Below are 19,448 nucleotides of genomic sequence, written 5' to 3'. Positions count from 1 at the left end.
AGGCTTTTGAAGCAGGTATTTTAAAAAGAGAACCCTTTCCATGTGAAAGACAAATTTGTAGTATCTAATTTGCGCTGTTTTAAGGAAGGTGTAATGAAGGGCTGAATGATCTTCAAACAGTTCAGTTTCATAACGAAGATTTCTTTGTCTCTCTGGCACAAAATTGAAAATAATTAAGAACACAAACAAAATAAATGACAACAAAAAAATGTCGACAATCTGTGAGTCTCAATATGGATATCAAGGTATTTGGTCACCAGTATTGGATTCTGTCAACATGCACAGACATAAATACATCTACATGTGAGGGCTCATTCACAGTCAAACACACAGATCTGCACGCACTCACTCACACAAAGGAAGGATCAGTGTTAACAGTGACAGGGTAATTGAACTGCCGCAGTTATTATGCACTGCATGCTCACCGCAGTGTTCAGCATTGTGTTTCATTGGCCCTTATCAAACATTATCAACAGTTCAACCCCAGGTTGAATTTGTTTAGAATCACACTCAAAGTAAGCAGCAAGAGCCCACAGGCTTTAAAGTGCTTCATTAGAAGTCGTGTGTGCGCCCGCCGAGAGCTCCTGCAAGTAAATATTTACCAATTAAAATGGGCAATCTTAAAAAGGAGAGTTTTTTTATTCTGGCAGCTCCAGATGGCATTGAGACATTTAATGCCACTGTAGGATGAAAAAGGAGCCGGTCTCCAGTCGCGTGTGACGGTCTGTGAAGCTTTATATCAGAGCGAACAGTGAAACCTTTATCAGCCCAGTAGATTATCCTGAATACACAACATCATCATAGCATAGGCAGTAAAAAAGAGACAAAGAGAGTCGAAGTGGTTGGACTGAGACTTCATTTCATTGCAGTAACTGCTGATGGTTAAAGATGCTTTGTCACAAGTTTTTCTATGTATTGCTTTTCATTTGTTTGAATGCATCAGTTCATAAACAGAATACTGCATACGGATTATTTTCATAATTAATGACATATTTAACACTAAAACTGGAATTGGAAAGCATAGACGATAGTAATGAGACATGAAAGCTGCATCTACTTTTATGTGACAGAAAGCTCTAATAACTAATATAACCAAATGATGTACCTGATCAACTTGACATTGGTGGATGATGTGTTAATCCTGATTATACCAACACTGGGAAAATGTTGCTGTCATGAACAGCTGATGCTACACACCTTGTCAAGGTGCTTTGGGATCTTTAAGCAGTCAGAGTTTGCCTGGTTGTTTGTTTCCATTGAGAAAAAAAGAGAAAATTTGGAGATTTTTTGCCATCCGAGCAGCAAGGTCAGTCGGTCATGAATCAGAACAACACTTTGATCCAGCTTGAAATATCTCAACACCAATCGGAAAGGATTGCCATGAAAGTTAGTAACGACATTCATGCTTTCCAGTGTATAGTCCTACTGACTTTGGCGTTCAGCTGGCTTTTCCTCTAGTGGTCAAAATGTTCACTTACTCTATCCAGTGAGACATGTGGACATCTACTGTATGAGACAGATCAGGACAAACTTTCAGACGATGAATCTTTGTGACTCTGGTGATCCTTTTCCTTTTCCTGTAGCTTGTCCGCGAGGGAGACTTTTGCCCTTTTAAGTGTCTTGATTAGATAGATTGCCACGAAATTTGGCTCAGATGTTCCCTGTTCTCCTCAGTATAATTAACTTTGATCCCCTGGATTTCATCGGGCCCAATTCTCAAAACAACATTTCACTTTGTTCAATCCGTGTTTTCTATTTAGTGCTAAATACCAAATGTTAGCGTAGTCATGAGCTTAAATAAGATTGGGTAAGATGGATGGTAAACTTTACCTGTTAAACAACAGCACGGTAGCATTGTGAGCATGTTAGCATGCTGACTTTAGCATTTAGCTCAAGGCTAGAGATGTTCTTGCCAAGCCTTATCGAGAAATAAGATTTGTTTTATAAATTAAAAAAAAATTAAAACACTGTCGTCTTGCTCCCTGAGAAGCTATACAAAATTGTCATGATACAAAAGTCAACACTTGACTGATGGATCATGTGTCTTAATGGAAAAAAAGAAGAGAGAATTCAAAGAATACTGCCTTGCCATAACCAGATACAAATGATCTCTGTGTGGTTTTGTTATGCGACTTTCTCAGATGTCCCTACACCTCAAAGCCAGCATGTCTATCACCTCTGACATGAATTTAAGGTCATCATTGTCCAAATGATCAACAACACAGAATTCTCCTGTACTCGCCCGAACGCCTGTTTGATCTGTTTACATTCCCGGCTGGCACACAGGCAGACTGACACGGGTGACCTTATTCACCGGCGCTTCCTGAGAGTTTGTTGGAGATGAGAGGAGCATGCAAATGAGCTCTTTTAACCAATCACCAAGTTGCCTGCAGTTTTGAGCCCAGTCTAATCTTCTTGCCCAGGAGTTGCCTCTTTGCGGATGGTCAAAGAATCCTACATGGCTCATCCTCCCTCCCTTCCCTCTGCCTCTGTGCTTATGATTCCCATCTCTGTCGCTCAAGGATGTTTTTTGGTTCAAACTAAGCTCTGACGAATATAGTTATGACAGAGTCTGTGCTCATGAAAGGGGCATTAATCATTCAAAAGTGGATCTTTTGCAACTTAAGGTTTGAGGTTGTTACTTTAAGGTTGTCTACTTTGGATGAAATAGTTAAAATACCCTTTTGGTTTTGGTTGTAAAACCAGACCTGCTTTCTCTTGAGTGTTTAGGGCAAGCAATAAAGAGAGTCCAGGATAAACAGTGTCTAGGACAGGTGTTCTGCATCAGGGAGTTAGCCCTGTTTTTATTTTTAGCTGCAGACCTTCAGGGGTTCTTCAAAATGTGTTGGTATTAAGGCTGTCCTCCTGTGGTGCGCACTGTCACTCACCATCAGCCAACACAGGTTTAGGGTCTGTTATTTTTTCGATATACACTATCAGGCACTGCGAGAGCTAAAACACTGAAATACAGACCCTGCCATTTAAAGGGGCACTATGTAGTTTTTGGAGAGGAAATTCAAACTCAGAATTTTAAAATTTACAACATTAATGAGGTAATAAAACAAACTTATAAATATTTATATTTCTCCCTAACTAATAAACAAGCTGTTCTCAGAGGAAAATAAGGTCCCCAGAACACTGTCTGAAGGTAGAAAGGTGGCAGGGTCCGCCAAATATAAATAAAACAGTATGAAATTGTGTTGTTCTTTAAGGTCAGTTTGTTTACTCAGTTTATTCAGCCATGAAAACAAAGAGAGTTTGTTAATTTAGTTTGTATTTATATTTAAAATGTATAAGATATTTCTCAGTCATGGATTATGTTGTGATGAGTAGAAACAATAGATTTTCGATATCCAGAATTTAATACAAATTCGTCAGTTATACCCATTCAGATGGTCACAGACGAGACAATTATTATTACACTATTGCACCACACGGGCATTATTCTATTAATGCAGAATAATACCAGCTGAAAGGCATCTGCATCTAAAACCTCTCCTAATCATCTTTGATATGGTGAACAGACATGAGAGTGTTTTTAATTACAGCACTTTTCATGTTGGATTGAATGGCAATTCACAGGCCATGGCAGCCGATTACTCCGACTTCAGTGAGAGAGGAGGTTTAATTTTCATGCAGTTCGGAGTTAAACCAAATCATTTGTAGCTGCCAAGTAATGGGCAGGGACATGTTTATTTCACTGAACATAAAAAGGCGTTTGGCAGATGTTCACAATCTGAATCAGGTGGGTAAATAGATTCTGTTCTGTTTAAACAGACCACCCTGTGAAGCATTTCTAACTGTGACTGCCATTTTCGCCCGGTGGTTCGGTTGTTTGAAACGTGACAGGGAAAATCTTGGAGGAAGAAGTTGAGAGACAGTCTGCTCTCCCACAATATCTACAGTGATTTGGCAGTTGATCTAAATGAATGAATGTGTGCTTTGAGTTAGTTGTCAGCGGCCCACATGCTCCACAGTTTCTGCTGTCATGCTGATTCATCCACGTCACATTGGCACTGTATAAACATTTGTGAGACTGATGGAGTAATGGCGCTTATTCCAGCTACTCTGAGTCTAACTGGGTAGATTCTTGTAATTCCTCTGAACTTTATTCAGTTCTCTCAGAATGGATGAAAGGAGTTGTGGCTGCCAGTTCACCACACGGCCCCCTCGGAGGCTTAGGAAGGAAAGACGAGACGAGAGCTCCCACTAAGCTGCTCGGAGACTACCGCGTTATTGACAGTCAATGCAGCGGACTTATCTTTGCTGGCAGTGACGGCAGTCATTGTGAACTTTCAATCTGTGTCTTACATGCCCACAAGAACTGACGTAACAGACTTTAGAAAGATAGATTATAGACTAGAGAAAGGGAAGTAACCTTTGCTAGATACTGTAGGCTGTGAGGTCAATGACAAAAACAGTGAATCTCCAGAATGGCAAGTGTCTCAACTCAGTCTTAGAAATATGTTTGACGACTACTAACTTTTAGTTTGAAGTCAAAGCCTGGATTAAGTTCACTTACAAGATGTTTTTCCAATACTGGATAGTTCAGGAGTGCATGTCCTGCATCCATGTGGTGCTATAAACTAGCATATAAACATGTTTGAAGTTAGAGAAAGGTTGTGGTTTAGGTTAAACACCAGACACCACAATCTCTACCTAACCTTAAAGGTGTTATTGATAACACTCAGCCACTAAATAAGTCATTCCACCTCCCCCTTCCATTGCATTCATACCACCGCACCGCTGTTGTTCGAATCATCTGTCCCCTCAAGTTCTTGCCAGTTTGTTGCATTAGCTAGTGTTGCTAATGCTAGCTAGCATACGTTAACATTGCTAACACTAGCTAGTGCAACAATCTGGCAAGAACTTGAGGGGACAGATCATTAATGTTGCAAACACTAGCATACATTAACCTTGGTATCACTAGCTCGCTAACGTTAACGTTTTGTTGACATTAACTTGCCATTTTCACGTTTTTTTTTCCACAAAACCGGCCACTACCAGACTCTTCATCGCCAGCATTACACAGACACCACTTGACAACAATGGCGTTATCTTATTGGCTGACAAACCTAAAAACAGTCAGAATTCTTCCACAGAGATAAACAAATCATTTATGTTGGACCTGACAAACATTGTAAAGTTATTGTTTCACAATCATGATAATGTTTTAAGAAAAAGAGATGACAAAATGGTTACTTGTAATGGTCAATCTCTCATCAACCTCTTTTTCTATCACAGCAGGAGTTTTTGGTAAAAAAAAAAAAAAAAAAGGTTAAGCAAAGCTAGTAGCCTGCTGGTAAAATAGTGAAGCATTTAGAAACTAGAGAGCCGTATTTCTCCTCCAGGAGTTAGTGGAGCAAAAAGGAAGAATGAATATTGGACTTCTGTATCGTGAGAAACACAACTACAAATATATGTTAACACTGAGCCATGTCTTCTCAATGTATATATTGGCAACTTTTTCCTAAACCTATACTGTATGCCATATCAGCTTCATCCTGCCCCCAAATGGCCAAAAAATCAATTAATGCAGATTTAACTGGCTTCAAGTTGCCTAAACATAAAAATACAGTACAGACATGCTTTATCAATTTAGGTTGTCACTGCAGATCTCCATCCATCCATCCATTAGCAGTACCCACTTATCTTTAAGAGGGTTTGCAGGAAGGCTGGAGCAGTCCCCAGCTGACATTGGGTGGCTGGGTACACCCTGGACATGTCCCCAGTCTGCTACAGGGCTGACTCGGAGAGACAGACAAGCATTCACGCTTACATTCACACCTATGTGCAATTTAGAGTCACTTATTAACCCATACTGCATGGCTGTGAGAAAGCCGGAGAACCCGGAGAAAACCCATGCAGGCACAGGGACAATTTTTTATTTCTATAGATGACTTGCTACTTTTAAAGTATAGCATATGTGTAATGATCCATAGTTAGAGTTAACAGATTAATTTCTTGTAGCAGTCCCACTGTGTGGTACTCGGGTACTTTTTTTGTTTTAGCTGAGTTTCAAGGTCCCTCTGGATTGATTGCAGTAGATTGAGATCAGGGTGCAGGGTGTGGAGACTGGCTCCTAATTACTGAGTCAGAGCAGCTTGGGGCATTCCCCTCCCAGCCAATCAGGGTGTGAGGACACCCTTTTTGAAGGGCTTAAGAGAGGTGGGGAATGACGCACCCAGGTCATTCTGATTCTGTCCGTCACACACTGCAGACATCATCCAAACAGATTGCCATCCAGAAACTCTGTTTAGGCCCTATTCAGATTTCTTTGCTGCCCTTGTCCTTTCTAGCTGAGGGAAATTGTGTGCATTCTCCAACCAAGGTGAGTGACCATCAAAAGTCACTGTTCAATTAGGTTACCTTCATCAGGGCCTTGCTTATTTGTGCATGGGATTTTGCTTGCCTTTCAATAGCCTGAGCCCTGTAGGTTTCTTTTGTTAAGCTCCATGATATCCAAGCCCCTCTATACGCCTTCAGTTTTTTCCTGTTTCACTTTCATTATTCCCGAAAGAGGCATTATTTGCTAATGAGTGACCTTGCATTCCCCCATAAACATATTAACAACAGTGCTGCAAGTGTTGACAGTATGAGAAAAATAACGTGTTTTTGGAAACATTAAAGGATGCAAGGATTTTGTTGGACTATTGGAGAAACGTAACCCTGTTTTACATCTGCCACTGTTTCCAGCAGAGCAACATCATTCAGCTGTTGAGTTGAAAAAGAGCAACTGTAGTAAGATATCTCAATTTACTGCTCATCACACACATGAATCTCCATCAATGTGAGGTGTAGTGTCACACAATCTACAATTTATAAAATGGGATGCATTGCATCTGCAGAAAGTAGTATACATAATTCTTTCGTTCAATTTGGATTTTTAAGAAAACTATATAGTGCATACATTTCACACACAGAATTCTGCCATTCAAATAAAATGTTTGTCTTAACAGCCTGTCTGTGGCACACCAGTCTGAGCATCGATGTCATGAATAGAGTGTCTCTAGTTGCTGAAATTATCGAGCGGTTCAGAGGTCAGACCAGAAACTGCCATTGCCCCTCTTTGATCCCTGTACCCTTCCGTCTTGGGGGGGTGGGGGTTCACTCATCCATATATTTGTTTGGGGACAGGGAACAGTTGGAGCGTTTAGCTTCTTGTCAACCCTGTGCCCTTGACTCTGTTCTGAACTGGCCCTGCCCAGCACATCATCACCGCACCACTGCGTACCAAGACACCGAGATGACATGCAACATGTCCCCTGACTCCAGGAGAAGGGCGGGGAGTCATCATTTATTCTTTCACTCGCCTGCCACTTCTTTTGTCTCCTGGCTTTTTAATTTCCCTGTCCCTTGTTTTCTGTCAGTTGATGATGCATAATATCCATGCCGTGTTTGAACATGTGGAGGTTGGATGCTCCATATGAGGTGAAGCACTTGACAGATAGAGATATGTCGGCATTATTCCCCGGGATCTGTGACAGGTTAATTCTTAGAGGGTTGTAAATACAAAGACAGATGAATTATGCATGGAGATATAAAAGAAAGTGATGGGCTTTGCGGTTCGACTAGACAGAGTCTTTCTGGACAGCTAAACATTAGAATGCATGTTTACTGTCTGAGATGCAGCACCAATAACCATATGCATAAGTGCTTCATTCTTTTTTCATCTTTTTTCCCAAAGCAGACATAATACTTGAAAAGCCACTTTGGGATTTTTTTTCCTAGATTTATGATGGATTATTGCTTTCTCAGCACAAAAGCCGATACAAGTTTCCTTTTGTTGCTGCATCATCAGACTGTCTTTCACTAATAAAAATATTGAATATTATTATACATTCTTTAAGCATTTTAAGTTTTATAGGCAGTTATCATTGTGTGAGACGGATCTCACAAGTCTTATATTGTACTTCTCTGCTGCTTCACTGCTTCTCTGCTAGTTTCACTGACATGCTTTGGATCCAAGCCGCCTGCCATTCACAGACTGTCAAGCCTCAATGTGCTTTGATATTATGTTTGCCCACTGTGTTTAAGTGGAAATCTGACATATGTTTCCACTTAACACAGCTTGGGTTGAAGCACATTTAATTTACGTGATGCAGGAAGTAGATTCAGCAGAAATTTCAGAACATTTTATCTGTATGACGTGGCCAAGCAATGCCAACTGACACATAATTTTGTTTTTAATGTCCCAGAGTGAAGAAAGTCCTTTTTGATTATAAAGCAGGTCTAGCTGCTACATAAATACTGTTAAAGTAGCAAAATGCTCAATCCACGGAGCCATGCACACAGCCTGTATTCAGAATCTCTACCTTTTTTAAAGAACCACCAGGACATCGGTTAGTTTGTGATGTCTGTTGTAGCAAAAACACAGGCGGAGATGATGAGGAAACGTGGTAGGTGGTGCCTGCTCAGTAGTGTTAGAGATGACCAATCAGAGATCAGCAGACTGTGCTTTTCAGACAGGGGTCTTAAAGAGACGGGTAAAGTAGAAGTTACATTACCTTCCACGCAGGCCATGGAATGACACTCCCACGCCGCCACACAACCGTCGTAACACCTGATTTGGTCTGAATATTATATGAATACATTTATAGTTTACGTATGAGTGTGCGTCAACATTGATAACAGGCTGATGCATCAGGATCTGTCTGATTCAGCTCAGCAGATGACCGATTTATTGACCACATTGTGCGTTCACTTTGCTGCAGTTAATTAGAGCAGTGTATAGCCTGAGTTTTGACAAGTTGAGAAAAGCAGAGATAAACAGCCCAATCAGTAACAATTGTGTGGTGATTTTTGAGAATAAATGAGAAATCTGCAGAAACTGCAGGTCATGTTTTACCAAAAGCATAAGGTTACGTGTAGCTATTGATGAGCTGGACTTGCATCATCAGCGGCTGCCATCAGACTTCCATTGGATGTAAAGGTGCTGATATGAAAATAAACAAGGCATCTTATACGCCGCAAGAGAAGTAAGCTAAAGTTGAACTAAAATATACTGAGGGTACCAAAAGTACGTATTTCAGAAAATAGGCCATTCTGTATATTAGATTATTGAATTATAACGATTGATGCATTAATTTGAACCTCTTTATTGATGGATGGTTTGTGCTTTTACCCCCGGGGATCAAACTGAAAGTGAATCAGCTGCATCCCTACTTCTCATCTCTTTTTAAATTCTACATCTAAGAACTTGACATAAGATGTTAAATATTATTTTGTTCCCTTAAGGGTTTGAATTTTGAAATGGGGTGACAAAGACTAATCTCATTAGCATTTACTGCTCGAGGACCCAAATTGCAGGAGATAAGATGGTATTTTGGAGTGATTCAAAGGAAATCCTCTTACCTCATGGTGTGACTCAGCTTCCTTTCTTGTCGTCGTCCAGCCACACTGAACTCATTTGCTGTAGACACACATGCCAACGCATTTTTGCCGCTTGCCTGGCGAAGACACACTGCAGTACAAGCATGAATGTTTCATTCTATGAATCACTGTTTGTCTCACACCTCAGTACACAGGAAACAATTAGTTATTTCAGTGCGTGGTGTCTCTGTAAATACCAACCAGACAGTAGTTCTTCGAGAGCGACAGTAACCCAGAGCTTTGAATGAAGCACTTTCCGAGAGATGACGCCGTGGTGGTGACCCAAGTACATCAGCTGTTTTGAGACTGGCTCGCCCTCAGAGAGCTTCCTGTTCCTTCTGTTTTGCCAGGCCCATGTCAGCACTCCTACCTTTTTCAATAGAGAAATAAGAGGGTAAGGCAATGACTGTCCACACTGTAATTTTCGAAATAAAAGGAATTCCTTACACCATTAAATTGAATTTTTTTCTCCCTCCCAGCCTTCAGCCTTTTATGGTTGACGAGCTGAATGGGATTCTTGTAAAAGATACAGTAATTGAATTACTCAAAAGCAATTTGGCAGCCTGGCTCTCTGTTGCTGCCCAAAAAAACTCAACTTGGCTCACCCGTCTGCCAAAGGTTTTTCCTTTTTTTTTTCTTCGCAGGGAAGTGCATGTGCTTGTGAAGGACTTCCCCTCCCCCAAGACACTGTCTATAATTTTGGCCAGACTGAGGAGTGTCGCGCAATCAAGCAGTGCTCTCATGGGAGAGGAACACTTTGAAAGCTTCAACCTGAAAAGTCTGTGTTGGTGGGAATACAGCTGTGTTACAATGACAGCTTCTTTTTTATAAAGGCCACATTTAAATATTTAACATGAACATAAAGCAGATAACCTCTTCCTGAGTTTAATGCTAGAGCTAGAATATAATATTGGAGGGTAACAAAGAATAAGGCACCAATGTGAAGCAGTAATAAGAAAATTTGAAGTAAAATTTATATGACTGATTCCCAGTTTATTGCATCAACTTTACTCTGATTATCTTGCAAGACATATTTTAATCACCAACTGAACATTAAGACAAAAAGAAGTTTAAGCATTTTTAGGTAATATGCATCCACATTCAATAAATGTATCTCTTTTTTGTTTAACGGCACATGAAATGAGATGTAAATTTGGCAATAAGGGGAGTATTATACTGGCGGTATTTAATGGTGCTACTGAGTAAAGACCAACCATTGATTTTTGGGGCCAATTCCAATATTTAGTTGTAAAAAAATGTTGATATCAATATATTGGCCCAAATACAGTATAATAAACCCACTAATGTAGTTATCAAACACTTGGTATGTAATGGCAGAATAACAGCGTGGTTGGATGTGTCATTCACGGTACTTTCCCTCTGGAGACAGGCGTTTGCATCCAGATCAATAGTAAAGAGGGATTTTTTAAGTTTTATCACATAAGCAACTTAAGATACGTAAATAGGGTAACTTACTTTACGTAAGTGACAGACTTCTGTCACTTACGTTGCTTAAGTTACAGGACTGAACGTAGTTATTTTGACCCAAAGTTTGATCTTTTCCTGAACCTAACAAAGTAATTTGGTGTCTTTGGCTGCCGTATTTGGCATTTGGCAAATTTGGAGTGTTAATTCATTCAGTGTTTCTGTTTTTAGTGGCATTTAACATCATTTAACAACCAGTTCTTTAAAGTACTGACCCATCAGAGTTTAAATGGTATGACTTGACAAAAGTGTGTTGATGAATATTGTGTATGAAACATATGACGTGCACACACTGGAAAACATTTGTCATTGTATAACTTCAATCCCAATGGTTTAATTTTCTGATAGCAAGTGCTGTAGCTCATGGTAATTCACCTCTATACTAGACGTAATATCGATCATGCTCCCCTCATCTTACTCTTCTTCCCCCAAAATGTTCAACTGTGCCTCAAAGGTGTTAATATGTGCAGCGCATCAACATTGCATTGCGTCACCTCTAAAAATCCCCTAGAAGTCAAAATGCTGGCTGTGTTTTTTGAAAAGGTCAAGCATTACAGGGCAGAATTTTATGTTTTTGTATTCATTTTTTTTTTTTTTTTTTTTGAGAAATCATGAACTGAGTGGAAGGGGAAATACTTGAAAAGGAGAAATAATGGCGAGATGACAGGCAACTGTTGCGACCCACCTCCCCTTAGGAAACCCAGCCATCATGTTGTCAGGCCATATCGATCTCTGAGAAGGAGTGAAAAAGACTGTGTTGGAGAGAGAGAGAGAGAGAGAGAGAGAGAGAGGAAGGGATGAAAGTACAGAGGGGAATAATGTTCGTTTCCAAAAGTGGCTGGTGTGATTTTATCATGCTCAGTGAAAGGGTGACATTTCAGTAATGCTTTATTCCTCACTTTGGCATTTCAAATTAATAAAAGCCTCTAATAACCATGCAGATTGAAAAGATGGAGGATGAGTTGACACACAATGAGCTAACACACCGAACAATGCAGCAATTTCACTCTCGTTCTCTCTCTCGCTCTCTCAATTTCATCCCAGTTTCTATCAATTTCTCTGCGATGACCCCTGCATCTCATTGTGAAAGGCTGAGAACTGAGTCTGTGTCCTCTGAGTTTCTTCTCAATGAGAGAGCACTCAGAATCCGTTCAGTGCCAGACTTTTCATGTGTTTTAAAGCTGCTTATATGAAGCTCGCAAGAGTCCAAATCAATAATGCAATGACTTTAGAATAGTTTATTAGTGTATTGTTAGGGTGGAGGCATTCTAGGGTAAAGAACGGAGTACACTTTCATTTCGTTTTCGCTTGTTTTAAATTGTTTCAGACCACATGGCCTAATAGGAGTGAAAATAGGGTTTGTTGAGACAAGTCTGGGTTGCAAAGTAAATCTTTGTGATAGATGGCAATCAAGATTTTGAAGATGTAGAAGTCTGGTAGCCTTGCAAAAGTCAGCTACCCTTTCTAAGCCATTTATATCAGAAAGACCCAGCTGAAATCAGTTCAGATCAATCTAATTGTAGCTTGCAGAGGCAACAATAAATTATGATGCTTCATCCAACTTCATGAACACTGATTTCAACCCAATCGCCAGAGTAAATGTTGGCAATGTCGAAACTTTATATTTCTTTATGTTGCGTATCTTTAGGTTTAATTTTGTCATGTTGTAACAATGCTGTCAGATGCTTTGGTTAGGTTTAGGTACAAAAACAACTTGGTTAGGGTTAGGAAAAGATCATGTTTTAGCTTAAAAACACCTTGTTTTGGTCACTTGAAACACAAGTGGAGATGTCCTGAGGTCTCATTTAAAACTGCCAACATTTTTGCTGACCACTCGTAGCTTTAAATTTACAGCAACTGTTTCCACCTGTGGGAATTCTGAATCACGTGAAAGCCAATCTCTCTTACGAAACTTCTGCCATTCACATGTGAAAATGTTTATTTCTTACGTGAAAATTTTTGCTCAAATGTGAAAAGCTACTCAGTCCAGTTCACGTGACTTATTTTTATTCCACATTTACAGAAATTTTAGTTTGCATGTGAAAATAACCAATTACGTGAAAATATGGAATTCACATGTGAAAAGAAAATTTCATGCGCCATGTTTAGTTTCCACTGTCCAGTTCGCATATGACATTTTTCTCCTTTCATGCTAAAATGTTCACAAAAGTCTACATGTGAAAGTAGCATTTATATTTTAACTTTCTTTCTTTACAACAGTCTGATGAGAAGATTGACACAACTATCATGTCTGGGCATCAAGTATGAAGCAAAAGCTTGGAGGTGATTATCATATAAGCTTTACATAAGCATAAAGACTGAGAGCAGAAGAAAGCAGCTATAGCTCTCAACTTTCGAACACAGGCCTATACGAGCAGCTCCAAAGCTCACTAATTAAAGTGCTGTAGCTCATTTGTTTAATCATGCACAAACGAAGTAAACAGTGGTTCTTTTTTAACTACTTTTTATGTATAGATTAAACAGACAAGATACAATGTGCTAATTAGTGAGTCTTAGAGTTTTTGGGTAACTAAAAGTTTCCCTCTACTTCCAGTCCTTAAACCAAGCTAAGCTAATTGCCTCCTGACTCTAGCTCCCATCTTAATGCACAGACATGAGATTGATATTGATCTTCCCGTCTAACTCTCGGAGCGAAAGCAAATTAGCGTATTACCCAAAGTGTTGAACTATTGCTTTAATGTTGAGGGAGCAGAGAAAAGCGAGACCATTTACATAAATGGGGGGCTAAACTGGCACACACAAAGCTGTCTGTGCTGTGTGAGTATAATGCAGTTTGAAATATGCAATTATGTTGGACAAAAATGCTCAAAGAAACTTGAGACAACATCTTGTCCTATGGGTGAGGCCATATTTATTCACAGTTCCTGTCTGAATGATGAGAACAAAGATGAGGGACAAACCTCCAGCCCCGGCATTGTTAGTGTCATGCTCGGTCTCTACAGGATCAAAAGTAATGCCTGTAAATTCATCTGATGTGTTTATTTTACACATCTGCCCGCATTACATATTCTGTCTAAAGTATCTCGACAAGAGAGATATCAATTTTTACCACACAAGCAGGCGGCGTTTTATCCCATGGCTGCTTTGGAATACAGAGCGCCGCAAAGAGAGGGAGAGATCTGGCAAAGAGAATTAAACATCCTCTCATTATAGCAATGTTAAAGCGTTTTATTGAATCCTGACATCAGAGGGAATCTAATCCCACACACAGCCAGGCTCACACAGGGAGGAAATGTGCAGCAGCACACACACACACACACGCACACTAATTGACAGAGAAATAAACAGGTATGCTCACATACAGATAAACATACACACAAAACAACAAATGCAGACGTACAAATGACTTTGATTCGGATTTCCGCAAACAAACAAATGTACGCACACATGAAAGCCCTCCATACCATCCCCCATGATAATACGGCGGTGTTAAATTTACCCCGGTGGGACTCTGCCACATGGGACAGATAATGAGGCCAGGTGTTAATTAATGTGGAGTGCGTTTCCCCTCATCTGCCGACGCCCTGTGAATCCCAATCAAGGCTGCGGCCCTGGATCGTGGCGCGGCTGATTTGCCAAGCAGCGTACTTCAAAAGGCCAGACTGGCTGTGCTGCAGTCCTCAAAGGGACTGCTTTGGCGAGGGCAGCGTTCCAAAGGGTGGAGTTCTTGGCATGTGGCAAATCGAAACACAAGCGCCGGGAGAAGTTTGTGTTTTTGTTTTGATCAGACGTCTGCGTCGATAGCAAGTTACAGCCATCACCTCTGCACCCTCTGATGTGCTGTTTGCTGGGCCACCTGATGCATATGTTTCATTTTGCCTGCTGTGTGCAGCCTCACACATGACACTTAAGGAAAATGCTGATGAAGTTTTAACTCTATAACTAAAAATCATGTATAATCTACATATTTCTGAATGCATTCTGGACAGTTTAAATTTAGATTTGATTAGATTATTGTTTAGATAATCTACTTTTTGTTCACCTTTTCAAAAAAGCCATTAATTTCTGTACAACAGACTTGGAAATGATGAAATGCTGCTTAATCTTAACTGTCATATAGTGCATTACAGCTTTTTTTCAGGATGGGGGTAAAAATAACAGCATCATTACAGCTTCAATGCACCCAGGTGCACTATAATGACCGTCACAACATTTTGAAAACTATTACTAATTCTACATGCAATGTGCAAAACATTAGATATTTGCCATCGAAACCCAAAAATAAGCATTCTTGAAATGTTCTGCACAGGAAATCATCAACAAACAGGGGTAGCTGATCGACAAAATACATCTCGACAAAGGTACTTTAGTTTGGGTCAAGCTGATCCTCTCGAGATTAGGACAAAGGTCAGGATATATTGACTTTTGGACCACTAAATTTGAACATCCTTTTTTAAATTAGTCTCCAATGAAAAAATAAAGTATCCAGACTTTATGACGGTGCAATATTAAGTCTATGAACGGCTGATTGTTTTGAAAAGTCTGCACTGAATTAAGTTATAAAAAATATTTTTGACGTATCAGAGAAGATGTATCCATCCTAATAATGTTGATATTAATAATTGCGTGCAGGGGATACACCGGCCCTTCCCATTAACTTCTCTGGAGGGGTCTCACTAAAAACGTGGTATTTAAACTTGGTAACTTGACACACTTTGATGAGCTCTGTCAATGTCAGCCTGTACTCACTTAAAGCCCACTTTGTTTTACAATAATCTGTGTATTTGATCTCACATCTTTGTGCATGGAGAGTGATCGTCTGTCTTGTGAGAATGTTTGGGTGGCTATATGAGGAGTTTTCTGCTGGAAAACCTTTCAGAAGTGTAGGTCTTTGGTGATAGAGTATGAAGAGGCACAGAAAATCGTGCACATTTTGAAGGTGTTTTTTTTGTTTGGTTTCTTGTTTTACTTTCAGACTAAGTAAATTTATTGTTTTCAGGAATTTGTAAGAATATTACATATTATATAATAATATTATAGAAGTTTTCAGTCATTGTTTAAAAAAGTACATTTAAACTTAAAAACAGCAGCAAGCTCTGCAGAATCTTTAGCTGTGATGTAAAGAGTATGTGATTTGTAGTAAATAGGTTCAAAATGTGTGAAACCACTTCACACACTCCAATGTCAGGATTTCTTTTGAAGCAATCCTTCACATGCCCTGACCATTTAGGTTTCTCAAACTATCATTTGAGATGGTGTTTCTTTTAAATGCATGATATTGAACGGCAATTATCTGTTGTCAGGTCTCCCACGTTCATAACCCTCCAACCTCAGATATGATACGATGGAGCACTCACAGGTCAGACGAGCAATCCTACTGTCCTTCATTCCTCTGAAGGTCAGAAGAATGAAAAGCCTGGCTCTGTTGTGAGCCACTGCTGGCCCTGACTGCAGGTCATTAAAGCTCTATTGAGTTTCTGCCAAAGCTCTGACTCTCCCAATATCTCACCATGGCTCATCTCAGCTGTCTCTTCCGTCAGAGCTTATACCGAGCCCTGAAATCAACACCCAGTCTCTGTGTTCACTATACACTTGAGCATTCCCTCTTCTAAAAAGCCGACCTAGATCTATCTTGATACCATCCTTCTTGGCCTGTCCTCTGTGTATCACTACACCAGAATCATCCTCGGTTATATCGATGTACCATGTGAGTGCCCGGCAAAGAGACCTTCCGTTTTTTGCACTAATTGAAAGCTGAGACATTTTTGTTGTAGTGTCAGATGGGCATTTCATGATTTAGTCAAGTGGTGCTCCAGCTCAAAACATGACAGTTTTTGTTGTCCTGGATCGACTCCCTGAACTTTGAATCACAGTCGAATTACATCACCAAGCTGTCATTTGTCAAATTCTCCTCCTCCGGTGCACCCCGTGAATGAGGATGGGCATCCGGAGGTGTGATAGAGGGGGTTTGGGCCAGCGACAGGTCTGCAGGTGTCATGCGGCAGGTTAGGAGGTGTAAAGCCAAGCAGGATAATGGGCTGATTAATCCAGCAACACCTCAGTTCCAGTGGGAGAGACTTCTTTCACAGCCGCAGAGGCTCTGTAACAAGGAAGTAACTGAGGGCACAGTACAAATTAGTAAACACAGGTCACAGACTTTTAAATGTTATATTACCTTGCGCTTCACATTGTAGTTTTACATGTAACTCAAACAGTATATGTAAAGGTGGGTGGAGTCTCAGGTTTAACGAAAAATTCAGGTAATTTTTTGTCTTATTTTAATAGTAGCTCTACAGTAGTCATCATTGCCATTGTTAACCAAGGTAATTGTTGACACGGGAATGCTACAATCAGCTACTGTCTGACGATGATTTAGCCTCTGGGGGTAACAGCCAGTGTTTTGGAACGGATCTCCAGAAAACATATATCTGAGCCACTGTTTACAGTTTTTATATGCATTATCTGCAGACTAAGGTCTTTAGTAATTCAAAATCACCATTTAAATAGTTTACAGAATTGTGTCTCTGCATCAGAGGATAATTTCACCCTAAAAAGGGAAATGCTGTCATTATCTTTTCGTCCCCATATTGAAGGAAAGTCGGGTGAAGTTTCAAAGTCCAGAAACGGAATGAAAAGACGCAATTTACACCCTTGACGCATGATCAAGCTTGTCTACCCACTTCAGACGGGGAGCGCTCTACACTTTTAGCTTGGCAGCTACAGCGAAGGTTTTGGCTTTAAAAGGTCTGTAAATAACCTCTTCAATCTGGGATCTTGGTGCTTCTAGATACTTGAATTTCTCTTTCTTTCCGTCAACATAGGGGTGATAAGGTAATGACTAATCAAAATTTAATGCGTCACGATTTGATTGAATCAGACTTTGATTAGTTGTAATTGCTGCGAATCATTAACAAACTGTGAAGAATAATAATCATTATTAAACCCTTTCACTGTACTGCTGTGCAATTTATGTACTGAATGATCTCTTTTTATGTTTCCGGCCTCTGTTTATACCCAAAATAAATTTCCCCAGAGCTGTTTGGTGACTGATCCTCAATCCTAAAAAGTTTGCATCGGCCAAAATTAATTAAGATTGTATGAAGTCAAACTGTCTCAGAGTGATTCCCAGAGAAACAAAGAGGAGAGCACATATCACACTTTAAGCTAAAATGTCACAGTGGCGAAAATAACAAGCTCGCCTGCAGGGAGACGGCTCGAGAAGAAAACTGTGTTGAGTTCAATCTCTGATCTGAGCTTCAAGTCCAGAGATCTGTCAACTAAACTGATTGGTTGGATTGCCTGCGCCCATCCTTCAACAGGAGCTGTCATTGGCCAGAGAATTTATCTGCCGAGCTACATCTCGTGTCAAAAGGCACATCAATAGTTTGCGCTTTGTCAGTCTCACAGGCAATATGTCACTCATTTAAACATCTGCCTCACAACACATCATCACATGCCGTGTGTGTGTGGGGGGGGTGTGTGTTTAGGGTTACCATGGATTTTTGCATGATAAGAAGACATCAGTTGTTGTATTTCTAACCACATTTTTTCTATCAATACTAAGATTTTGTTGAAATATTGAACGTACTGTGTTGTTTTTCCTCCTCAGTCCGTTGCTTCTCTTGATAGAAACCTCAAACTCTTGAACACAACCATGAAATTTCATCTAAATAGCCACTGAGCCTTCACGACAATCTGAAGACCTAATTGCTTTATAATCCAGTGAATGACATTTGGATTCACATTCCCAGCTCTCTCTCCCCTCCTTGTTCTCTTGTTCTCCTACTGTGTGACACCCTGATATTGGATTGACCTTATAGGCTGCAGAGATCAGGACATCATTAGCTGCGACCAGCCGCAGACTTGCTGCTAAGGCCTCCCGCATTAAGCTGCTGCCCCCGGACGGATCATATAGCACTGATAGAAACCAGCTGGGCTCGGTTACACAGCAGCCTTGGTGGCAATAGAGATGTCAGCAATACCAATAAGAGACAGGCCATTAGAAGCCCTCGCAGCGTTGTATGTAATGGCAGTAGGTGTGGGATTAGGAAGACAGTCCGACTGCTGTGACATGAGCTACTGGGGATCCTTTAAACTTACCAACATAGAATAAAATGAAATGAAATGTGGCATTTAAAACATCTTGTATTGTGAACAGTTCTGGGGAGTAACCAGTACATGTAACTGGATGTAATGAAATTACAAAATAAATGCAATTGTTTTCAGTTACTAAGGAAAAAATATGTGATCAAATTACAGTTGCTCATCAAAATGTTGGTTTGTTGGCAGCTGATTGGGAAACATTTGAGTGCAACACCATCAAGGTTAGAGTGGCTTTCAAAGGGCTGTATACCTATAAACCAGGTCCATTCATTGGACAGTATGCACTGAGGTTTTGTTTTTGATTGGTTCTTTTGTTTGAATTCACAACACTTCTTGTCTGTCAATGAAAATTTGATTTGATTGGTTGAATTGATGGATAATAATCCATGTTCAAGATGTAGTCTAGGTCTTTTTATGTCGGTGCCCGTCCAGTAGGCTGCATGTTTACGCTTTACTAAGTTTTATTACTAAGTTTAAATGATTTGTTAGAGAAGTACTCAAATGAAATATTTCCATTTTACTTTAAG

General features: G+C 40.0%; 1 protein-coding gene across 3 annotated transcripts in view; it reads left to right on the top strand.

Moving 5' to 3' along the window:
• Positions 1–19,448, top strand: part of LOC311266759 (netrin-G1-like) — a 68,367-nt gene that overhangs the window by 8,538 nt on the left and 40,381 nt on the right. The gene's annotated exons all lie outside the window — the stretch shown is intronic.

Source organism: Pagrus pagrus, assembly GCF_965226575.1.
Source record: "Pagrus pagrus genome assembly, chromosome: 12".
NCBI lineage: Eukaryota > Metazoa > Chordata > Actinopteri > Spariformes > Sparidae > Pagrus > Pagrus pagrus.
Note: the sequence above shows the minus strand (reverse complement) of the source record. Positions and strands in the feature narration are given on the sequence as shown.